Source organism: Sciurus carolinensis, chromosome 5 (genome assembly GCF_902686445.1).
Source record: "Sciurus carolinensis chromosome 5, mSciCar1.2, whole genome shotgun sequence".
Lineage (NCBI taxonomy): Eukaryota > Metazoa > Chordata > Mammalia > Rodentia > Sciuridae > Sciurus > Sciurus carolinensis.
In genome coordinates, this window is record NC_062217.1 from 157,592,169 (window position 1) to 157,612,828 (window position 20,660).

The following is a 20,660-nucleotide window of genomic DNA, read 5'->3' on the forward strand; positions in this document are numbered from 1 at the left end:
ATGAGGCTCTGCCAGTTAATGTGGGGCTGGGGTCAAGCGACTTCACCTTCCTAAGCTTAGTAACTCATTTGTAAAATAAGAGCAATCCTAGGACTTATTTCATGGAACTTTCATGAGGATTAACAGGGGGACTTGAGTGTAGGGTGCTCTGCACTGTGTCTGACACAAAGAAGGTCCAGCAGCCATCACTAGCGTTTGGGTGTTGCAGAGATTTCTAGGAGACAGGACTGTAACGTCTTCTCCACCTGCTTCCCCCCAAAAAATCTTCCATCCACTACAGCAGTCAGGGAAATGGCCCACAGAATCCTCACTCTCTTCACCCATACTCACAACTAAGGGATCACTTCTCTGCAAGAAAGGGTTCCAAGTAGGACAGGACCCTAACTGCGGGTCTCAGGGTGAAAGAATAGCTGAAACCTCTTGAAGCAAGAAATGAAAACACTCCCTCCCCTTCCCCTCAGCAAAGATGGCCGCCTCTGCTTCTCTCTGGCTCCTAAGGCTCCTCCCAGCCCTGCCCCAGGTATCTCTGGGGCATCAGGGCGGCTCTGAAGACAGCTCAGGTGCCTGGAGCCATCATGAGGTGCCAGAAAGTCTGACACAGTGGCTCGGAAAGGACCTGCCTAAAAATAGAATCTCCACATCTCAGGCCACCCAGGAGTTGGGAGCCCTAATGGGGCACTGGGCACAACTTTCTCTTAGTGCAGGGCTCTGTAGAGCCAGGCTGAGTGCTGCTAAACACAGACGCCAGGACCGGCCCTGGAGACTCGGCTGCTGTTCTGGGGCGAGGCCTGAGGAGCTGGATGTGGAGGAGAATCTTGGATGATTCCTTGGACCTGGCAAGTTACAGCCTCTCTTGAATGCCGCTGCGGATGGGGAACTCAACATTGCCTCTCATGAGTTACAGTAAAGGGCGCTTCCTTGCAGGGTGGGTACAGTGTCACACACCTGGGATCCCAGCTACTCTGGAACCCTAGGCAGGAGGATCCCAAGTTCAAGGTCAGCCTGAGCAACTTAGCGAGAAGCTGTCTCAAAATAAAAATAAAAAGGGCTGGGGATGTATTACAGGAGTATAGGGAATTTTTTTTTTTTCAGTGAAGATGTGGTTAATGGTTAAAAGTATGGACTTTGGAGCCAGATGTGGACAGGGCCTTAGCTCTCCCAGCTCAGCCACATTCACCCAGTTACTTAACTTCACTGAACATAATTTCTCCTATGTGATGTAGGAACAGTAATTTATTACAGGCATCCTCTTTCCAGGTGGTCAGGAGGTTTACTCATGAAAGTGCTGAGCATCACGCTTGACATTGTCCTCAGCAAATGCTGCTAGACAAAGAGCAACAACAGTCAGAAAGTTGCCTTCGTTTTTTCTTAAGTGAAGTTGACATCTGCCTGTCTAGAATATATACCTGCTGGCACTCTTTCTGCTTCAAAATCCTACTTCCTAATCTCCATCCCCACATTTTCTTTTCCTTTCTTTCTTTTCTGCGATAGCCCTGCAGGCACCTGAAGTGACACCCCAATTGTTTCTCCCAACACCACATGATGTTTTATTCTCCTTGACTATGAGGATCTTCAGGCTTGTGAAACTTCTCGGGTACAATATGAAGAAGAGACGTAGGGAGCCCCCCTCAGACCTTCTGCGGTGTGACCAATTCCAGACACTTCACATCTTCATTTCTAGAAGGCCCCTGTAACAGTGTCTCCAACCCCAAAGAAGGAACAGGTGACATGACAATCAACAGCCCACTAGCCCAAAACAGCTCTGGGAGTGTGTTGGAAGGCAGAGTAAGATGCCGAGGGAAAGGGCCCCAGGCCTGTGCTCGGCCTGGATCAGCAGCCAAAGGGGCCATGTGTCCTCCAAGCGTGCCCTCCTCGCCCACCCCTCCCCTGCCCCCTCTTCCTCCTGACATTCAACATGGGCACCATGACTTCAGGAGTAACTGCTCCCTCTTTTCCCAGGAGGAAGAGGAGCCCCTGAACACCTCCTGTTGACTGGCCTAGGTAAGATGGAGGAGCCTGAGGGATTTTTATGGCTCTGAAAATTACCCAGGATCTGCCCTGTGCAGTTTTTGGGAGCCCAGGCTCTGGGCCCAGATGCCTTGGTGTTAATCTGGCCTCTACCATGCAACCTCTCTAAGCCTTCTTTGTTCATCTGTGAAAAAGAAAGAATAGCTAATATCTACCTTGCAAGACTATTTTAAGAAATAAATAAGATAGTCCATATGAAAGTACCTAGCAAGGCTTTGCTACTGTAATTAACAGCAGATGCTAAGGTTTCCGAGAGCCAGCTGCGTGGGGAACAGCAGGAATGGGAGATCTTGTGCTTGGCTCCCCGGGTCTCTGCTGGCCATAGGCTGTCCCCCTGTTCCACTGCTGTGGGACGTTTGGTCTAACATCCTAAGCGTGGCAATGTCCTAGGAGATTCCCTCAAGCCTACAGGCTAGCCGGGGGCACTCGAGGGGCCAAGAGACAGGTCAATGATTCTGTGCCCAGGGTTGGGCTCTGCCACCAACCCTGAGCAGCTACTTCTGTTATGCAATTGAAGTAATGACCTTGGGGCAGTTCCTGAAGCTGCCCTTGTCCCCTTTGTAACCCTGGGCTCTGTTCATGACTGTTGCCCCTAGGAGATGGTCAGTCTCCATGTCCTTTTCTCTCAACTTGTGGTAGGACACTCTGGAGGCCAACAGGGCTATCCTGGGGACAGGACTGGGTATGACTTTGCAATATAAGAGGTTTTCTGGTGACCTGGGGATTAAGTTGGGGGATCCTTTCTTTTCCCAACAGTGGTGAGGCAGGAATTGGAAAAAGCCCAGAGCTGATTTTCCTTCTGTTTGCATTTGGGCTGTGGGAAATCAGACCTGCAGCGGTCCTCTCAGGCTCCCTGCCTCTCCACTGCCTTCCCAGTTCATTTTGTGTAGCTACTGGGGGCCGCTGGGACCATCAATGGCCAAAAACAATTTTTTAAAAAATCTGCTAACAAAGAATGCTTCCTCTGCCCCACCACTACACTGAGGAACTTTAAACTTTCTAACAGAGAAGGGAGAGCAGGAGTCAAAACAAGAAACCAGGAAAACCTCTTGGCCTGTTTCCGTGTGGGGTTTGCTGCAGCTTGCACAAAGGGTGGGTCTGCTCTAGCGATGGCTCCTCCTTGGAAGACTACTGTCCCTCTTGAAGAGCAGGACAGTCCTCTTCTTCCAGACCCAGGGACTCCCCGTCTGAGCTGGGGAGGAGCTCGGCGTCATCGGGGAGCCCAGCCCTGCTGCCACAGATGAGGAACCTGAAGGGAAGTGACTCACCCCGGATGGCAGCTGGGTGAATACTACCTTTCCTCACCCGGTGGGGGGATCACCTCCAGTTTCAGAGTCAGACAGATCCACATCCAGGTCACCACTGCACAATCGGCATGACAACCGATCCTTCGGGAGATACGCTTTCTTCCATATACAATAATACCTCCTTTCGCAGGGCTGTGAGGATGAAGTCACTGTCTGAACCGTGCCTGGTAGGTCATCAAATGATCATTCCAGGAGCCCCACCCTGCCCTCCCCCACAGTTATCAGTCACTCCCTTCCCTGCCCAGGCTCCTACTCGGCCTGCATGGCTCTCTCAGGGCATTTTTCATTATGTTGTTACTATAATTGATTTAAGTCTGTCTTTCCTTCTGTAGCCGTGAGCACCCGAGAGACTTGGAGGATCAGGGAGACACCTACGGCCCCATGCCCTCCTCTGCCTGTCGTCTCAGTCCACTCTGATCAAGGTGTCACGTGCCACCAGGCCAAGGCCCTATCCTAGCAGAGACGGCATCATAAAGTCAGGTGCAAAGTCCTTGTCCTCCCCCTGGGGGAGGGGATCTGTCCACTCTGCCTCAGTGTCCTGGGTCCTGGTCCTCTTCCTCCCCATTTCCATTTCCCTATTAAAACACACAGCTTTAAAGGATGGACAGGTGATAGGGACTGGGTTAGAATTAGCCCTTTCAAATAAATCAAAGTGCTTTAGCTTCGTGTTTCTCAAAGTGTAGTCCCAGGACTATAGGCGTTGACACTCTCAGACAGACTCTCTGATGCATCGGAGGTCTCCTGAGGCAGAATCAGGTGGTGGGGCCCTGGAGTCTGCATATTTATCAAAGTATATTTCCAATTAAATCAAAGTTTAAGGACAGATGGGTTGAGTTTCCTGCTATGCAGTTTAAGGCACTGGGTAGAGAAGGTATTTGAAGGGGATAGAGACACAGACCTCCCTTTGACCCCCAGAAACATACTTCATCAAGGTCCCTGATAAAAAAAACAAAACAAAACAAAAAAACTTGTCTGTAAAGCAAACTGGGTACCAGCTACCTTCATCTTCATTCTTTTTCATATATATATATATACACACACACACACACATATACATACATATATATATACACATATATATATACATATATATATATACACACACATATATACATATGTGTATATATATACACACACACCCAGGGCATGGTGTGCAATATATATTTTAAAAGTAAAACAAAAAGATTTGAACAGACTGAGGAACTGTCATGGAATTAACGATGTGATTTGATTTGGGTGACCATGATAGACCTTGAAGTCTGTCATGGGTGCTGCTGCACATTTTTGGATACAGTCCCCCAGAAGTGTCCCCAGGAGTGCCAACATAGTACTGATCCACAATTAAGCCACTCAAAGTCCAGTGTTTGAATAACCACAAATTTTACCAATTCCCTCATTACTGTGCACATGTTTTCATCTGATTTGCAGTGTTGATATTTCACACAGGGTTCTGAAAACATATATCTCTCACATCACCTTTCAGATTTTTCACTGCAAACGTGACTGAAAAATTACAATAGTGCCCATTACCTTAAAAGACTGCTCTTTTTTATTTTATGACATCTTTGTATACTTATTATCACATGCATATGAGATTTTTACACAGGGGTAATTGAGGCGTGGAAAGTGTTTTTGCATTCTTCATTTGCCTGAAATTGTTTTCATATGCATGCTCCCATGATCTACTGAGACTTCATCGTTATCTTTAATGGCAAAATAATATTCTATCAATTTGATAAAGCAAAGCGTGCTTAACCAACCCTCTTTTGTTGGGCATCTGGGCAATTTTCAGCTTTTAATCACTTTGCATAATGCTGCTCTAATTTCATACAAATAGCTTTTTAAACTTTCGATCGATTTCCTGACCAGGGATCGCCCAGAAGGGCATTTTCCAGGGCCCCTTTGGATCTTGCCCTCCTGGAAGGTGAGGATTGCAACTTGCTCTTTTATTGACATTTTATACTCTTTATGCTTTCTCTCAGTCCCTGATCTCACCCAGCTCACCTGGATGACTGTGCATGTGCTGATTGCCATTGCAGGAACCCATCCCGACTTCCTTATTGTCATTCTAGCAAGGGGTGGATGATCTTTATTCAGGAAATATTCTGATCCTTGAAGGCTGGCTGCCAGGACACATCATCCAATGGTGGCAGAAGAAGGAAGACCCTCAGTGCTGGCTGCCCTCCTGGAGGTGGAGTTTGATGTGGAGAATGCTCCTTGGGAACTGTTGTGGGTCCTTTTACTTCCTGGCAGTGGGGAGATTCTTCACCCCAACTCCTGGGCCAAAAAAGTCCAAGAGTTCATGGCTGAGCCCAGGTTGGGTCTGATTTGTGTTTTCAGGAGACTGGGAGCATTTAATTTTAAGCTATATGTGTTCAATAAACAGAGAAGGATAAATAGTTCAATTAATGTTCTATTCGCTGGACTCCTCCTGGGCCCAGAGCACTGTAACAACTGGTATATCGGGAGCAGCATGAGCTCTTGGAATTCCAACCCTGCCACTTACCAGCTACATATCAGTCAGCAAATCATTGACCTCAGCGATTTTCTTGGAAGTTATACAGTGGGGACAGTGCATAGACTTAAGAACTATAGAGTTATTATGAAATTAAACAATGTAATATACATGAAAGTGCTTTGTAAATACTAAGCCAGTGTCATTGGTTTTTGGCTTATCATTGTTGGCTAATTGAACTCTTCTTTGTGCTTTTTTTTTTTTAATTGTATTTAGTTATAAGTGGACACAATACCTTTATTTTTTATTTATTCATTTTATGTGGTGCTGAGGATCAAACCTAGTGCCTCACATATATGAGACAAGTGCTCTACCACTGAGCCACATTCCGAGCCCTCCTTTGTGCTTTTGAGTGGGAGCTGTGACCAATGTCTTCTCTTTAAGGGTTTCAGGTGATTGAGCTTAACAATTCAGCCTACACACAAAAAAATGTGATTTTTATCATCATATATTTCTTCTTCATCCCTTACTTAATCCCTTATTTAATCCTTACTACTACCTTGTGTGATAGATATTATTCCTGTGTAATGGAACAGAAATCACTTGCTAAAAATCACATCTTCATGTATGCCAGAATGGGGCTTTGAATTCTGACTCCAGGGCCTATGCTCTTGCCCTGATAACTTGCTATTTCTCTGTTCCTTGGGCTTTAGTCTAGATGGGCAATAGATCAAGAGAATAGACAGGAAGTTCTAGAGGAGAGAGAAAGTATAATAATAAATTACTATGTGTATGAGTTAGCTATTGCTGCATAACAAACAGCTCCATAATGTAGTGGTTTAAAATACTACATATGTAGTTAGCTCTTGAGTCTGTGGATTGACCTGGTTGTTCTTCTGGAACAGCCTCACATACACTCCTGTGGTCAGCTGTGGGTTCATTTGTTGATCTTGGCCAGGTTTCCTCACCTCTCCGGGGACCTCAGCTGGCAGGCTGAGTCAGTTCTGCCTCATCTAGTCATCCAGCAGGCTAGCCTGGGCTTGTTTTCATGGTAGACACAGAATTCCAAAAAAGAACAGAAGTGGATAAACCCTCTTGGGGACTAAGTTCAGAACTGGCCCTGTGTCACTGCTGCTGGCCAGAGAAAGAAAGGATATTTCTGTTCTGTGTGCTTAATCTGCATTAAGGCTTTCGATCCTTGTATCACCTCTGTGAGGTAGAAACCCCTGGAGGACCTGTTTGACAGAGGTGGATATTGAATTATAGAGGCACTAAGTGAATTTGCCTAAAGCGCAGAACTATTGAGTGGCTGAAGCAAGATTAGAACCCAGAATCTATTCTCAACCACTTGTGCCTTACAGTGAGGTTTATTTACAGCACAGTGCTTCCCTAGGGAGGGACAGAACCTTCCCACCCCCCCAAAAAAAAAAAAAAAAATCCCAGGAAGGAGATGGGATAGGTTACACAGCTTTGAATGCTTGCTTGTGCAGCTCTGGCATGTGGCCAAGTTGACCAATTTGATGACCTCCTTCTCCCAAGAAGGTCTTGAAGGAAGAGAGGGCCCTGGAAATCGGCATATGCTTCTGGGACCACTGGTCCCCAAATCACTGGAAATGCTTGTTTCGTTGCCTTTAATTTTGTTGAAAGGTCCCCTGGCTGGGACTTCCCGTATCTGGCTCTGTCAAAGAGCTGTTTGGGAAGAGCTGGGAAGCCCTTGGACCTTGGAGGTCTGGACTGCCACGTCAGCTCAGCATTGTCACAAAAATAGCCCTTCTTAGGGAAGGCAGGTACTTCCTCCGGCTGCGTTTCCCCTCCAGCCCTGCCCTGGCCTCAGAAGAAAAGAGACAGAACCAACTTCACACAGGATTGGGATGGGGCTGGTGAGAGGGCTTTATGGGGACTCAACAGTAACAAAGGGAGGAAATGAATATGCAGTATTAGTAATTATACTGTACGCGTCCCAATTTGTATTTCAATATGTCATTTCCATAATAAAACTGCCGAAGCGAGTAACTAATGACACGGACTCATGTCAGGGAGTTGCAGGAGGAAGGGAGGGGAGGGGACAGGGTCTTTTTTTTTTTTTTTCCTTTTTCCCTAATAACAAAATTGCCTTCAGTGAGAAACTCGTTCATGGCAGACTGGCTGTTTACAAGGCAGATATATTCCAGGAGATGAAGCCTTTTTATGGAAAAGGTGTCAGGGTTGACTAGCCAACTGTTGGAGCTCCCTGGGTTCCAGAACTATGTGGAGTTATGCTCCAGAACAGGGATGCAGCCTGCAGGACCCCAGTCCAGATAAGAACAAACTGTGCTGTGCTTTGGGCTTCAGAGAGCCTATAAGATAAAAGCATGAGCTAGCAAGCGTCTCATGAATTTGGCCCGTCTAAGGCCTCTGAACCTATTAAAGTACCCAAAACCTCCATGTCTTAGCATATGCTATTCCTTCCACGTGGAATGCCCTTTCCCCTTTATTTGGTTGAACTAGCGTTAAGGTCACCTCCCTAGGAGCCAGCCCTGACCACCAGTCCCCAGCCTCAGATTCCCCATTTTGAAGGAATCTGCTCCCCTCGGGCCCTGGGTTGACACCTGCAACACTGACCACACTTTTGGCAATTGTCACTTCTGTTATCTCCCTTCTCCACCGGCCTGTGAGCCCCCTGAGGGCAAAGAGGAAGCTCCAGAGCCCCTACCAGGACCCTTCTGGGGAAGGAGGAAGGGAAGGAAGATCAACTGCGACAACTTTGTCCACCTCTCCGCTGCCCCATGATCAGGTCAGACACATCTAGCTTTGCCCAAAGCTCGTTTCCCTACTTTTAGATGGAATAGAAGGCAATCTTCTGGGAAAATAACAGAATCAGTGTCTGGGCATGAAAAAATAATAATAGTGCCCCCATAATTGTATGGTGCTTCACCAATTACGGAGCCCTTTGTGGGCACCGTGTCGACCCACTCTCTTACAGCAACACTGTGAGGTGAACAGACAGGTATTATAATGATTCTCATTTTGCAAAGGAGGAAGCCGTGGCTCCAAAAAAAAGGGCACTGTGTCCAAGTCACATAATGTGCATGTGTGTCTGGGGCTGAGACTTGAACCCAGGCCTTCAATTCCACCTCACCGACTGCGTGCCCTGGAACAGAATGTGAGAGTTTTCCTAGAGCAAACCGTCAGCAGGCTGAGATGTTATCAGAACCCAGAACCAGAGGGCTTGATTTACCTTCAGCTCAAATTTTTTTGAAAAAGCCAATACAAAAAAAAAAAAAAAAAAAAAGATAGAAAGAACACACCTTTCCTGAATCTGATGTTTAGATGAATGTTCTTTAGAAATACCTTCTAATGAATTCTGATCTTAGAGCCAGAAGTTTTGGACAGAATGAAAGAAAAAGACCAAAGTCTTACAGCCGAGACTCTAAAACAAAAGTTTTTCAAGTTGAAGAATTACATAATATTGTTCGATCTTTTAATTCCTCCAAATCCCCTTTTCATCCCTTGTCTTATCCTCTTCCCTCAGCTGAAAATCACATTTAAGCTTCACCATGATAAAAAAAAAAAAAAAAAAATGAAATGCGATCAACCAATAAGCAAAGAGGAAAACTCTTCCCTCAGCTCCCTCTTCCTCTTCTGTTCTAGATTTCTAGAAAGAGCGTTCTCACATGTCCACGTCTTCTCTGTGGCCACTTGCCGCCTCCAAAGCGGCCCACTGGCTTGGCACACTCCCTTCATTCTTTGGGTTGCTGACTGGACCTCATCAGGGGCTTCCCAAGGTCAGCTCTCCTGTCCAGCCCACCCACACTGCCACTCTCCACAGGAGCTCTCCAAGTCCCCAGGTTATAAACAGGTCCCCAACCCTGACTGGGCTATAGCCTTTGCACTTGATCTTATTGCTGGGGAGTGGCTAAAAGAAGAGTCCTCACCCAACTGTCTCCTCCCTCAAAGTCTGGCCCCCCTACTGACCTTCATGGAGATAGGAGAAGGAAGGTAAGGAGGTGGTGATGGCCCACATTTAAGTTGCAAAGTATATTGACGGATATGCTTGTGAGTGCATAGAGTATCTCTGGAAGGATACACAGGAAACCAGGTGGCTGGGTGCAGGAGATTAGGGTTGTAGCTCAGAGGTCAAATGTTCCTGGATTCAATTCCTAGTACTGTTTTTAAAAAATAATCATTTAAATAAATAAAACAGGGGGCAGGGAGCACATATGCACTATAGAACACTCATGTACCTTTTTGAAAGAATGGAAAGAACACAAAGATGTTTTTATGTAGGGAAAAAAAAACACAAATTACAATATGTATATACTGTATTATTTTCTCTGTGTTAAAAAAAAGTACATCTACAAAATTCCATATGTCTATGTTTGCATAAATGAATGCAAACATATGAAGAAAAATCTGGAAGGATTATAATATATATGTGGTGCTAAAGGAGGAATGAGAATTGTACTTTTTACACTATTTTATATGTTTATACTACTTCAAACATTTTATGTGTAAAAATACATAATGTGTAAAAATAATTTTTAGATTTTAAAGGAGCCTGAGGTCATAGTTGATCTAAGAACACCTGGGGAGGTGGGGTTCCATAGGCCCTTGAACCTCAGGATAGGACAAGCACCCCCAAAACTAGTTAGGGCCTCGGAACTTCTCTTTTCTGGAAATAAAGAAAGCCTGCTGGCTTTGAAAGCTGAGAATGCTGTCCCTGAAGCCCCCAGGAAGGCTGGAGAGGGTGGGAAGGCCAGGGGAGCTGCTGCAGACTCCATTGTTGGTGCTGTCACCTGGGCCTGGCTCCAGGAAGCAAGAGTGAAAAGATACTGGCAACTTTGACATGGAGGAAATTGCTTTCTTCTGAAGGAAAGAGAAGTCCTGTTTTGAGGACAAAAAGCCACTTGCCCTGACAAAATGCTTAATTAGGAGATAAGCCATGGAGCTGTGGAAGGGTATTGTTGGCCAAGGGTCCAGGAGAGTGTGGACACAGATGCTGTCCCCCTTGTCCACCCTACGATCAGGTTGACCAGGGCTCTCAGGCTGCTGGAGAAGCCGCGTGCAGTGATTATGGTCAAGGCTCTCTTGGCCTCTGGACCAGCTATGGAATCTGGCAGGACATCAGTTACCCACACATAAACTAGTGGCTGTAATCTCCACCTCACCAGGGGAAAGGAGAAGAGGTGAGATTCTGTATTTCAAGTTTCCAGCACTGTGCCAGGTACCTGGTCACAGCTTTGTAACTGGCAACTGATGTCACTGTGATTATTACACAAGTAGTTCCTATGGTGGCTAAGGACAGGGGCTGGAGGGTCAAACTGCCTGGGGAAGAGTCCCGGCTACGGAACTTGGGCAATCTCTTGACTTCTGTGTGCCTTCATTTAATTATCAGTAAAATGTGCTGTCCTTACCTCATAGAATTGTTGCTAAGGTTATTGAACTAATAGCCATTAAGTACCATGTGCCTGGGCCATAGGTGGGGCCCACTAGCAATAACGGTATAAACGCAGGGCAACATGTCCTAAGGGCCTAGTGTTTTCTTCCTCAGCAGACATTCTCTCACTGTCCACTTCTGTTAGGTTGGAAGAGATATGGAACCTGACATCCCTTCTTTCTGTTGCCCAGATAAGTCAGAGAGGGAGGAGGTCATGTGCCTTGTCCCCAGCTGTCCCTGCTGGAGAGTTGAGACCCAACTGGTTTCAGAATCAATACCCTTTTCTGTAGATGCAGTGCTAAGGCAGCCTGGCCAGGCAGCCAGAGACATGGTCTGAGTGCCCACCGGTGGCACAGCCTTGGCTAGGCCCCAGGAGATGGAGGATGGCAGCCGTAGGCCTCCCGAGTGGTATTTGAAGAGCAGAGATGGTCTGTGGGTGCTGCCACCCCTGAAGTTGCCCAGATCTAGGTCTGTTCCCTTGGGCAGGTGCTGCTCAGACTCGGGCTCAGCTGTGTCTAACAGTCGCTCCTTCCCTAAAAGGAAGTGCTCTCTGCAAATCACCTTCCACTGCAGTAGCAGCAGTGGAGAGGCACCTGATCTGGGTGCTGGCAGCAGACCTTGTAGAAGAGCCACACCACCAACACCCTCAGCCCCCTCAGACACCCCCACTGGACGTGGCAACTGCTGTGGGAAAGGTCATCAGCCCAACTTTAAGCAGCTGTGGAGAACGAATTAGCAGTTCCTTGAAGTGGAACAACATCCGTGTCATGGAGACACTCGGTGTCTGTTGGAGACAGGGAGTGGGAAATAGACACGGTCACACACAGCGACAAGCATAAATAAACCTTTGGGGCAATTTGACAAAACCTTTCTATGATCTTAAAATGTGCAAATGTGCACCCAGCTATTCCCTTCTTGGAAGGTAACCTAAGGAGAGAAGCGGGGATGGGCAAAGATTTGAGGAGGGATGTTTATTGGAACATTGTTGGTAGCAGCAAAAACATATTTGGAAACAATTTAAATGTCTAACGTTGGAAGACTGGTTAAATAAATTATAGTACATCCCTGCAATGGAATACTGTGCAGCCATTAAAATATTGTAAAAGCATACTCATTGACCTGGAAAGATGTTCACAATTCATTACTGAGTCGAGGGAAAAAGGGCTAGAAAACATTCTGTATGTTATTACACCATTTTCATCAACACACACACACACACACACGTGTATATGCATATGTATATATATACACACTGTGTAGCTAAGGAAAGCATCTTTTAGGGAGAATTTTGCTAGAGAATATGTAATGCAGGATCTTACTCAGAATGTTTCTGCATTGTGGCAATAGGGCCTTTTCACTTAATATGTGTTTATGTTAGCCTGAAAATGTGAGGGAAGTACAAACTAAAGGCCCTAAGTGGGAAAATTAATGTGTTTGTGTACGGATATATGTGTGAGTATGTTTGTGCATGTGTATCAGTCAAAAATATTATTAGAAGCAACTGGGATTTGGATAATTTGTATGATGTTATTTAAAAAATCTCTTATTTCCTTAATGATTATTTGAAAATTTTAAAGTTTTTTTTTTTTTTTTTTTTTAATTAAAGATGAATGGTAATTCAAATTAGAACCCTAGTTCTCCATGGGCTGGGAAGGGAGGTGAGGGGGGCTGAGAGAGCACCGATCTCCAATTTCTTCAGAATTTCATTTGCAATCTCTCCGGGACCCAAGTCCATGATCTTTCTAGGGACATCTTTGGACACATGCCACCAATTAGTTGCCAGACCCTCTTTTCTATGTTCATGTCTCCTTAGGGTGATGGTGTGGACCCGTGCTAGATTCTGTTTCTGGGCAGACATTGAGTCTCTGCCACTCAGCTACCTCATTTTTAGTGAACAGATAAATGAAAAACAAACAATCAAACAAACAAAGAAAACCAGAACCACTGCTATGCAGGCGAGCTGAAGGGAGGAACCAGAGAGTGCCTACTGGCCCCAGTGAACGTGTGTATGTGCACAAGGCAGTCACTGACGAATGAGCTTCGACTGAAATTTTTTTTGACTTTATGATGGTATGGAAGTGATATGTGTTCCATGGAAATTGTACTTTAAATTTTTAATTTTGATCTTTTCTCAGGCTAGTGATATTCAGTAAGATGGTCTCTTATGATCCCGGCCGCAGCAGTGAGCTGTAGCTCCCAGCCACACTAGCACGGTAAACAAACTGTACTCCACAGGCGGCATACTTTGTTGCTAAGCTATGATGTTTGGGAGGCTAGGTGTATTAAGTGCATTTTTACTTATTGTAAAATATCTTTTACAATGAATTTATTAGAACCCAGTCCCATTGTAAGTTGAAGAGGAGCTATAAATATGTGTGTGTACACAGATCCTCTTTAATTTAGAATGGGATTGGGTTGTATATATACATATATATGCATATATACACAGAGAGAGAGAAGGGGAAAGAGAGAGGTAGAGGTAGAGGTAGAGTTAGTGTTAGGATCAAACTGAAATGAAGAAAATTGACTCCTATCACAGTATTTTTTTAAAATATTTTTATTTTTGCAGACTGCATTTCGATTCATTGTACACAAATGGGGTACATCATTTCTGTGGTTGTGCACAATGTAGATTCATACCATTCATGTAATCATACATGTACATAGGGTAATGATGTCTGTCTCATTCCACCATTTTTCCATACCCCCCTCCCTCTCATTTCTCTCTACGTAATCTAAAGTTCCTCTATTTTTCTCTCACCCCCCCACCTTCCCAACCCCATTATATATCATCTTCCACTTATCAGGGAAAACATTCAGCTTTTGGTTTTTTGAGGATTGGCTTATTTCACTTAGCATGACATTCTCCAATTCCATCCATTTATCTGCAAATGCCATAATATTATTATTCTTTATGGCTGAATAATATTCCATTGTGTATATATACCACAGTTTCTTTATCCATTCATCTGTTGAAGGGCATCTAGCTATTATGAATTGAGCTACTATAAACATTGCCTATCACATTATTTTTTAAAATATTTTTTAGATGTTGATGGACCCTTATTTTATTCATTTATTTATATGCAGTGCTGAGAATCGAACCCAGTGCCTCACACAGTAGGTGAGCACTCTACCACTGAGCCACAACCCCAGCCCCCATATTATTTTTCTTTTATCATAATTGTTTTATCTATTCTAATTTATTTACTTTCCATATAAATTTTTGAATAGTTGTTTTGTTTATATCTACAAAAATCTGCTAGAAATTTTCTAGAAAATTAATTAAATTTAAATATCAATTTGGGGAAAATTGACGTCTTTACTATGTTGAGTCTTCTAATCCATGAACACAGTATGTCTCTCATTTGTTTAAATTCCCTTTGATTTCTTTTAACAGCATGCTGTAGTATTCAACACACTAGTCCTACACATTTTTATTGTATGTATATCTAATTATTATTTTATTTATTTGTTTGGTTTTGAATGATTGTAGGTATTTTACTTTTATTTTAGTGCACACATGTTCATATAATATAGGGAAATACAATTGCTTGTTGTGAGTTTATCTCACATTCTGCAACCCTGCTGAACTCACTTATTTTAGGACTTTTTGGTGGGTATCTTGGGAGTTTCTACATAGACAATAATGATATCTGCAAATAGGGCTAATTTTATTTCTTCCTTTCCAATTGCAACCCTATTATTTCTTCTTCTTGCCTTATTGCACTAGCTAGAACTTTCAGCACTATGTTGAATAAAAATGGTGAAAGCAGACATTCTTGCCATATTTCAAATGTAGGAGGAAATTGTCTCATCTTTCACCATTAAGTATGATGTTAACTGTGGGTTTTTTGTAGATGTTCTTTATCGAGTTGAGGAAGTTCCCCTTTATTCCTATTTTTCCGAGCGATTTTTGTCATGAATGAGTATTGAATTCTGTCAAATGCTTTTCTGAGCAAATTCATAGTATCATGTGACTTTTTCCCCTTTAAACTATTAATATTGTGGCTACATTAAACTCACTGATTTCTAAGTATTGAATCAATCCTATATCTCTGGACTAAATCCTGTTTGGTTATGACATTTAACTCTTTTGATATAACACTGAATTTTATTTGTTAACATTTTGTTAAGGAGTTTTATATCTATATTCATGAGAGATACTGGTTTGTAGCTTTCTTTTTGTGCTGTCTTTTTCTCATTTGGATGTTAGGGTAATATCAACTACATAAAATGAACTGAGAAGTTTTCCTTCCTCTTCTGTTTTCTGGAAGAGATGGTTAATCTTCTTTACATGTTTGGTAGAATTCTCCTGTGAAAACATCTTTCTTTCTCAGGAAGGTTTTAATTATAGACTCAATTTTCTTAACAGTTAAAGGAATATTCATATTATCTATATCATACTGGGTCGCTTGTTACTTTGTATTTTTAAGGAATTGGTTCATTTTTATGTAGATTTCACAATGTTCCCTTATCTTTTTGGTATCTTCAGAGTCTATAGTAATATTCCCTCTTATCGATCATTTTTGTCTCTCCCTTTCTTTCCTTTATCAGACTTGCTAGGGATTTGTCAATTCTATTGATCTTTTCAAAGAAACAGCCCTCTCTTTCATTGATTTTTTTTTCTCTATCTTTTTTCTGTTTTAAGTTTTGTTGATTTCTGTCCTTCTTACTTCCTTTTGCTTGCTTCAGGTTTCTTCTGCTCTTCTTTTTCTAAGTTGTTGAAGTATAAGCTTAGCTTATTGATTTGTAACTTTTCTAATGTATTCATTTGGAACTATAAATTTCCTTCGGTGATTCTTTATCTTTTCCCCTCAAATTTTGACATACTGTATTTTAATTTTTTAAAAATATTTTTAGTTGTAGATGGACACAATACCTTTATTTTATTTTACTTTTTATGTGGCACTGAGGATGGAACCCAGTGCCTCACATGTGCAATGCAGTGCTCTACCACTGAGCCACAACCCCAGCCCCTGTATTTTAATTTTGGTTCAGTTCAATGTATTTTTCATTTTCCTGTGGCTTCCACTTTGATCCAAAGACTATGCAGAAGTGTGTTCTTTAGTTTGTAAATGTTTGAAGATTTTTCTGTTGTCTTTCTATTATTGACTTCTAATTTGATTCTATGAGAGTTGAGGAGCATACTCTAGGATTTTAATTATTTTACAATTCTGTTGAAGTTTGTTTTGCCACTTGGGATATAATCTAATTCTACTGTAGTTGGGTAGAATGTTGGATAAATGTCAATTAGATCATGTTGTTTGATGGTGTTGTTCAATTCTTCTTAATCCTTGCTGATTAATTGTTGAGATATTGTCAGTTGTGAGATAGAATTTTTTTCTGTTTAACTTTTTAAAATGTCTTTATTGGTGCATTATAATTATACATAATAGTGGGATTCATTGTGACATATTTGTACATGCACATAGCATTATTGGATCCATTTTACTCCCCAGTCTTTCCGCTTTCCCTCTCCTCCTCCCTCAAGATCGGGTTATTGAAGTCTTCAGCTATAATTATGTATTTATTTATTTATTTTTCCAGTTTTGGCTTCTAATTTCACAGCCATGTTGTTTGGGGCATACACACTTAGGACTGTTACATCTTCTTTATGTATTGATTCCTTTATCATTGTATTATATTCCTCTCTGTATCAGGTGGGGTTTTTGTTTGTTTGTTTTTGCTCTGAAGTCTATTCTGATATCTGTATAGCAATGTCTATATTCCCTTGATTAATGTTCATATGATGTATCTTTCTTCATCTTTTTATTGTCAACCTGTCTATGTTATATAAATGTTCAAAATGAGCTAGTATTTTCATGTTTTTAAATCCATTCTGTCAATCTCTGTGTTTTATTTGGTAAATTAGACCATTTATATTTAATGTAATTATTGATATATTAAGTAACCCAGGGGAACTCAACCACTGAGCCACATCCCCAGCCCTATTTTATATTTTATTTAGAGACAGGGTCTCACTGAGTTGCTTAGCACCTCACTGTTGCTGAGTCTGGCTTTGAACTTGTGATCCTCCTGCCTCAGCCTCCTGAGCTGCTGGGATTACAGGTATGAGCCACTGTACCTGGCAATATGTTAAGTTTTTTTTATTTGTTCTTTTTAGTTATACATGACAATAGGGTTGATATATTATTTTAATCTGGCATTTTATTGTTTGTATTCTGTTCTGTTTTCTGTTTGTCTTTTTTTTTTTTTTTTTTCTTGCCTCTCTACTAGTTACTTGCAGGTTACATTTTTTAGAATTCTGTTTTCAATAGTATTTTAGGGGATATCTCTTCATATGACTTTTAAAGCTTTGTGTAGCTTTATAAGGAGTTACTGTAGTATTCTATAAATGTAACTTATTTCAGTCTACTGATATGTTATCAGTTTATATGTAGCATAATACCCTACTTCCCTTGACTTCTCTTTACCCTCCTTCATTTGTAATTATCTTGCCTATTTTCTCTTCATATATTTAGAGCTACATCAGACAGTTTTATAATATTTGCTTTCAATATTAAACATAATTTAGAAAATCCTAGAGGAGAAAGAAAGACTAGTGTATTACCCATATTTTTGCCTCCTATCTGTTGTTTCTTTCTTCCTGATGTTTCAAGGTTACTTTAAAATGTTATTTTCCCAGGGCTGGGGTTGTGGCTCAGTGATAGAGTGCTTGCCTAGCATGTGTGAGGCACTGGGTTTGATTCTCAGCACCACATGTAAGTAAATAAAGGTTCATCCACAACTAGAAAAAAAAAAAAAATATATATATATATATATATATATATATATATTTTAAATGTTATTTTCCCAGATTGATAATGGGCTTTTCTTTCACAATTATTTTTCATTGTTGTTATAATTAGTTACACATAACAGTAGAATGCATTTTGACACATCATACATAAATGGAGTATAACTTCTCATTCTTTTGGTTGTACATGATGTAGAATCATACTGGTTGTGTAGTCATATATGCACATAGGGTCTTAATGTCTGATTCATTCTACTATCCTTCCTACTCCCATACCCCCTCCTCTTCCTTCCCTCCCTTCTGCCAAACCAAAGTACCTCTATTCATCCCTAGCTTCCCACCCCCCGCATTGTTTATTAGTATCTGAATACTAGGGAAAACATTGTGGCTTTGGTTTTTTAGGATTGGCTTATTTTGCTTAGCAAGATATTCTCCAGCTCCATCCACTTACCAGCAAATGTCACAAATTCATTCTTATTTAAGGCTGAGTAATATTCCATTGTGTATATATAGCACATTTTCTTTATCCATTCATCTGTTGAAGGGCACCTAGGTCACAATTCTCTACTCTAGAAAATGGTGGAGATCTATCTATATATATCTGTATCTATCTATCTATCTATCTATCTATATCTATATCTATCTATATCTATCTATATATATATATATATATATATATATATATATATATATATATCCGTCTCTCTCGCTTTCTCCCCAGTACTTGAAGAAGACCGGGCCACTTCCTCTGACTTCTGTGGTTTTTGATGAGAAAGATGCTGTCATTCAAATTGTTTTCCCATATAGGTAAAGTACCATTTTTCTCTGCTGCTTTCAAGACTTTTGCTTTGCTTTTAGTTTTTGGAAGTTTAATTATGGTGTGTCTTAGGATATATTCCTCTGGATTAATCCTGTTTGGGGTTCACTCAGCTTCTTGAATCTGTAGGCTTGTCTCTTGACAATTTGAGGAGTTCACAATCATTATTTCTTCTAGCACTTTTTCAGCCTTGCCCTCACTCTTCTCTCCGGGAACTACAGTAACAGGAAGGTCAGACATGTGCTACAGCCCCACTGTGTCTGTGAGGTTCTGCATTTTTTCCCTTTCAGTTTACTTTCTCCAAGTTGTTCAGCTTGGGTGATTTCTATTGTTTTACCTCCTGGTTCATTGATTCGTTCTTCTGTTCCTGCCATTCTGCTGTTAAACCCCTCCACTGAGCTTTTTATTTTGGTTATTACACTTTTCAGTTCCAAAATTTCCATTTGGTCCTTCTTTATATCTTTTATTTCATTGCGGAAACCTTCTTCTTTTTTGTTTTCATGTGTTTCCAATAGTTTGTAAAGGTTCAATAAGACATTTTCCGTCTCTTGATACAGTTGTTGACATCTATTTTTTAATTAAGTGTTTTTAATTGATCGATAAAAAGTGCGTATGTTTCTGGTGTGTTGCATGATATGTTGAAATATGTATACACTGTGGAATGACTAAAGTCAGTGAAATAGCACATTTGCCACCTCACATATTTCTCATCTCTTTAGTGGTGAGAACATTTAAACCCTACTCTCTTGGCAATTTTTGAATACACGACATAATTTCGTTAACTATAATTAGCATGTTCTAAATAGATCTCTTGAACTTATTCTTCCTACCTGAGATTTGGATTCTTTGTCCAACATTTGCCAATCTCCCCTCAACACACACCATATCTGCTGGTGGTCATTGTTCCTTTGGTTTCAGATCTTGGTTCTTGGAATGATGAATGATTTTACATTTTGAAACCTGGACATTTTCCTCTTGTTATAAGGCTCTGCATCCTACTTAAACCTTCTGTTTCATATGGCTTTCTCTGACACCACTATGGCAGAGAAAGTGAGGTGGCTACATTGTTACTATAAGGTAGAGACAGAAATGAGAGTTTCCCTATTGACCTCCACTGATACCTGGGAGAGGCACCTTGTTAAACTGTGAAGGGAAGGGAGTTTCCCCTGTGGTCTCCATTGGCAGCAGGGGAATTGAAGTTTCTGACTCCCTTCTATTTATTTCTCCTAAGTGCAACTAAAAACCTTGAACATTACATAAAAACAAGGTAGAATTGAGGTTTCTGACTCGCTGTTCTGCCTTCTCTGACATCCTTTGGTAGAGGTGTTGGGGAGGCTTGTTGGAGCCTGCAGGGGTAGACTCCTCACTTGGCCCTTTCTGGTGAGAGGTGGATGGGATCACAGTTTTTCTGTGGTGTTTGGCTGGAGTAAAGTGGTTATTATCTTCAAGTCTTTGGTCCTGCTAGACTGTCTCTTTTCTAGTCCTTTGGCTAGAGAGAACAGGCTTTTGTTGGGCTTTGTGTGTGAAAAGTGTGTGTGTGTGTGTGCGCACAGTTCTTGGTATGTTCAGGGTTGTTAGGTTCTTCAGCTCATGTCTGGAATGTACAAAGCAAACGTAAAATCCAGAGAAGTCATGAGGTCCCCAGTCAGTCTGCCTTTTTCTCTTCTTTTTTCTGCATCTTATGTTTGTTTTATATGTAATGTTCAAGGTTTTAAATTGCACTTAGGGGGAATAAACAGAAGTATCTCTATCCAGGGCCACTGGCACATGCCCGTAATCCCAGTGACTCAGGAAGCTGAGGCAGGACGATTGCGAGTTTGAGGCTAGCTTCAGCAACTAAGAGAGGCCCTAAGCAACGTAGTGTGACCTTGACTCAA

The 20,660-nt window shown here is 41.9% G+C and overlaps 1 long non-coding RNA gene across 1 annotated transcript; it reads left to right on the forward strand.

Annotated features, from left to right (window-relative positions):
• Positions 1–728: 728 nt before the first annotated feature.
• LOC124985503 (uncharacterized) lies at positions 729–5,728 on the forward strand. Its single transcript, XR_007108870.1, has 4 exons — positions 729–925; positions 1,960–2,001; positions 3,668–3,815; positions 5,318–5,728. It is a non-coding gene; the product is annotated as an uncharacterized LOC124985503 (long non-coding RNA).
• Positions 5,729–20,660: the final 14,932 nt, after the last annotated feature.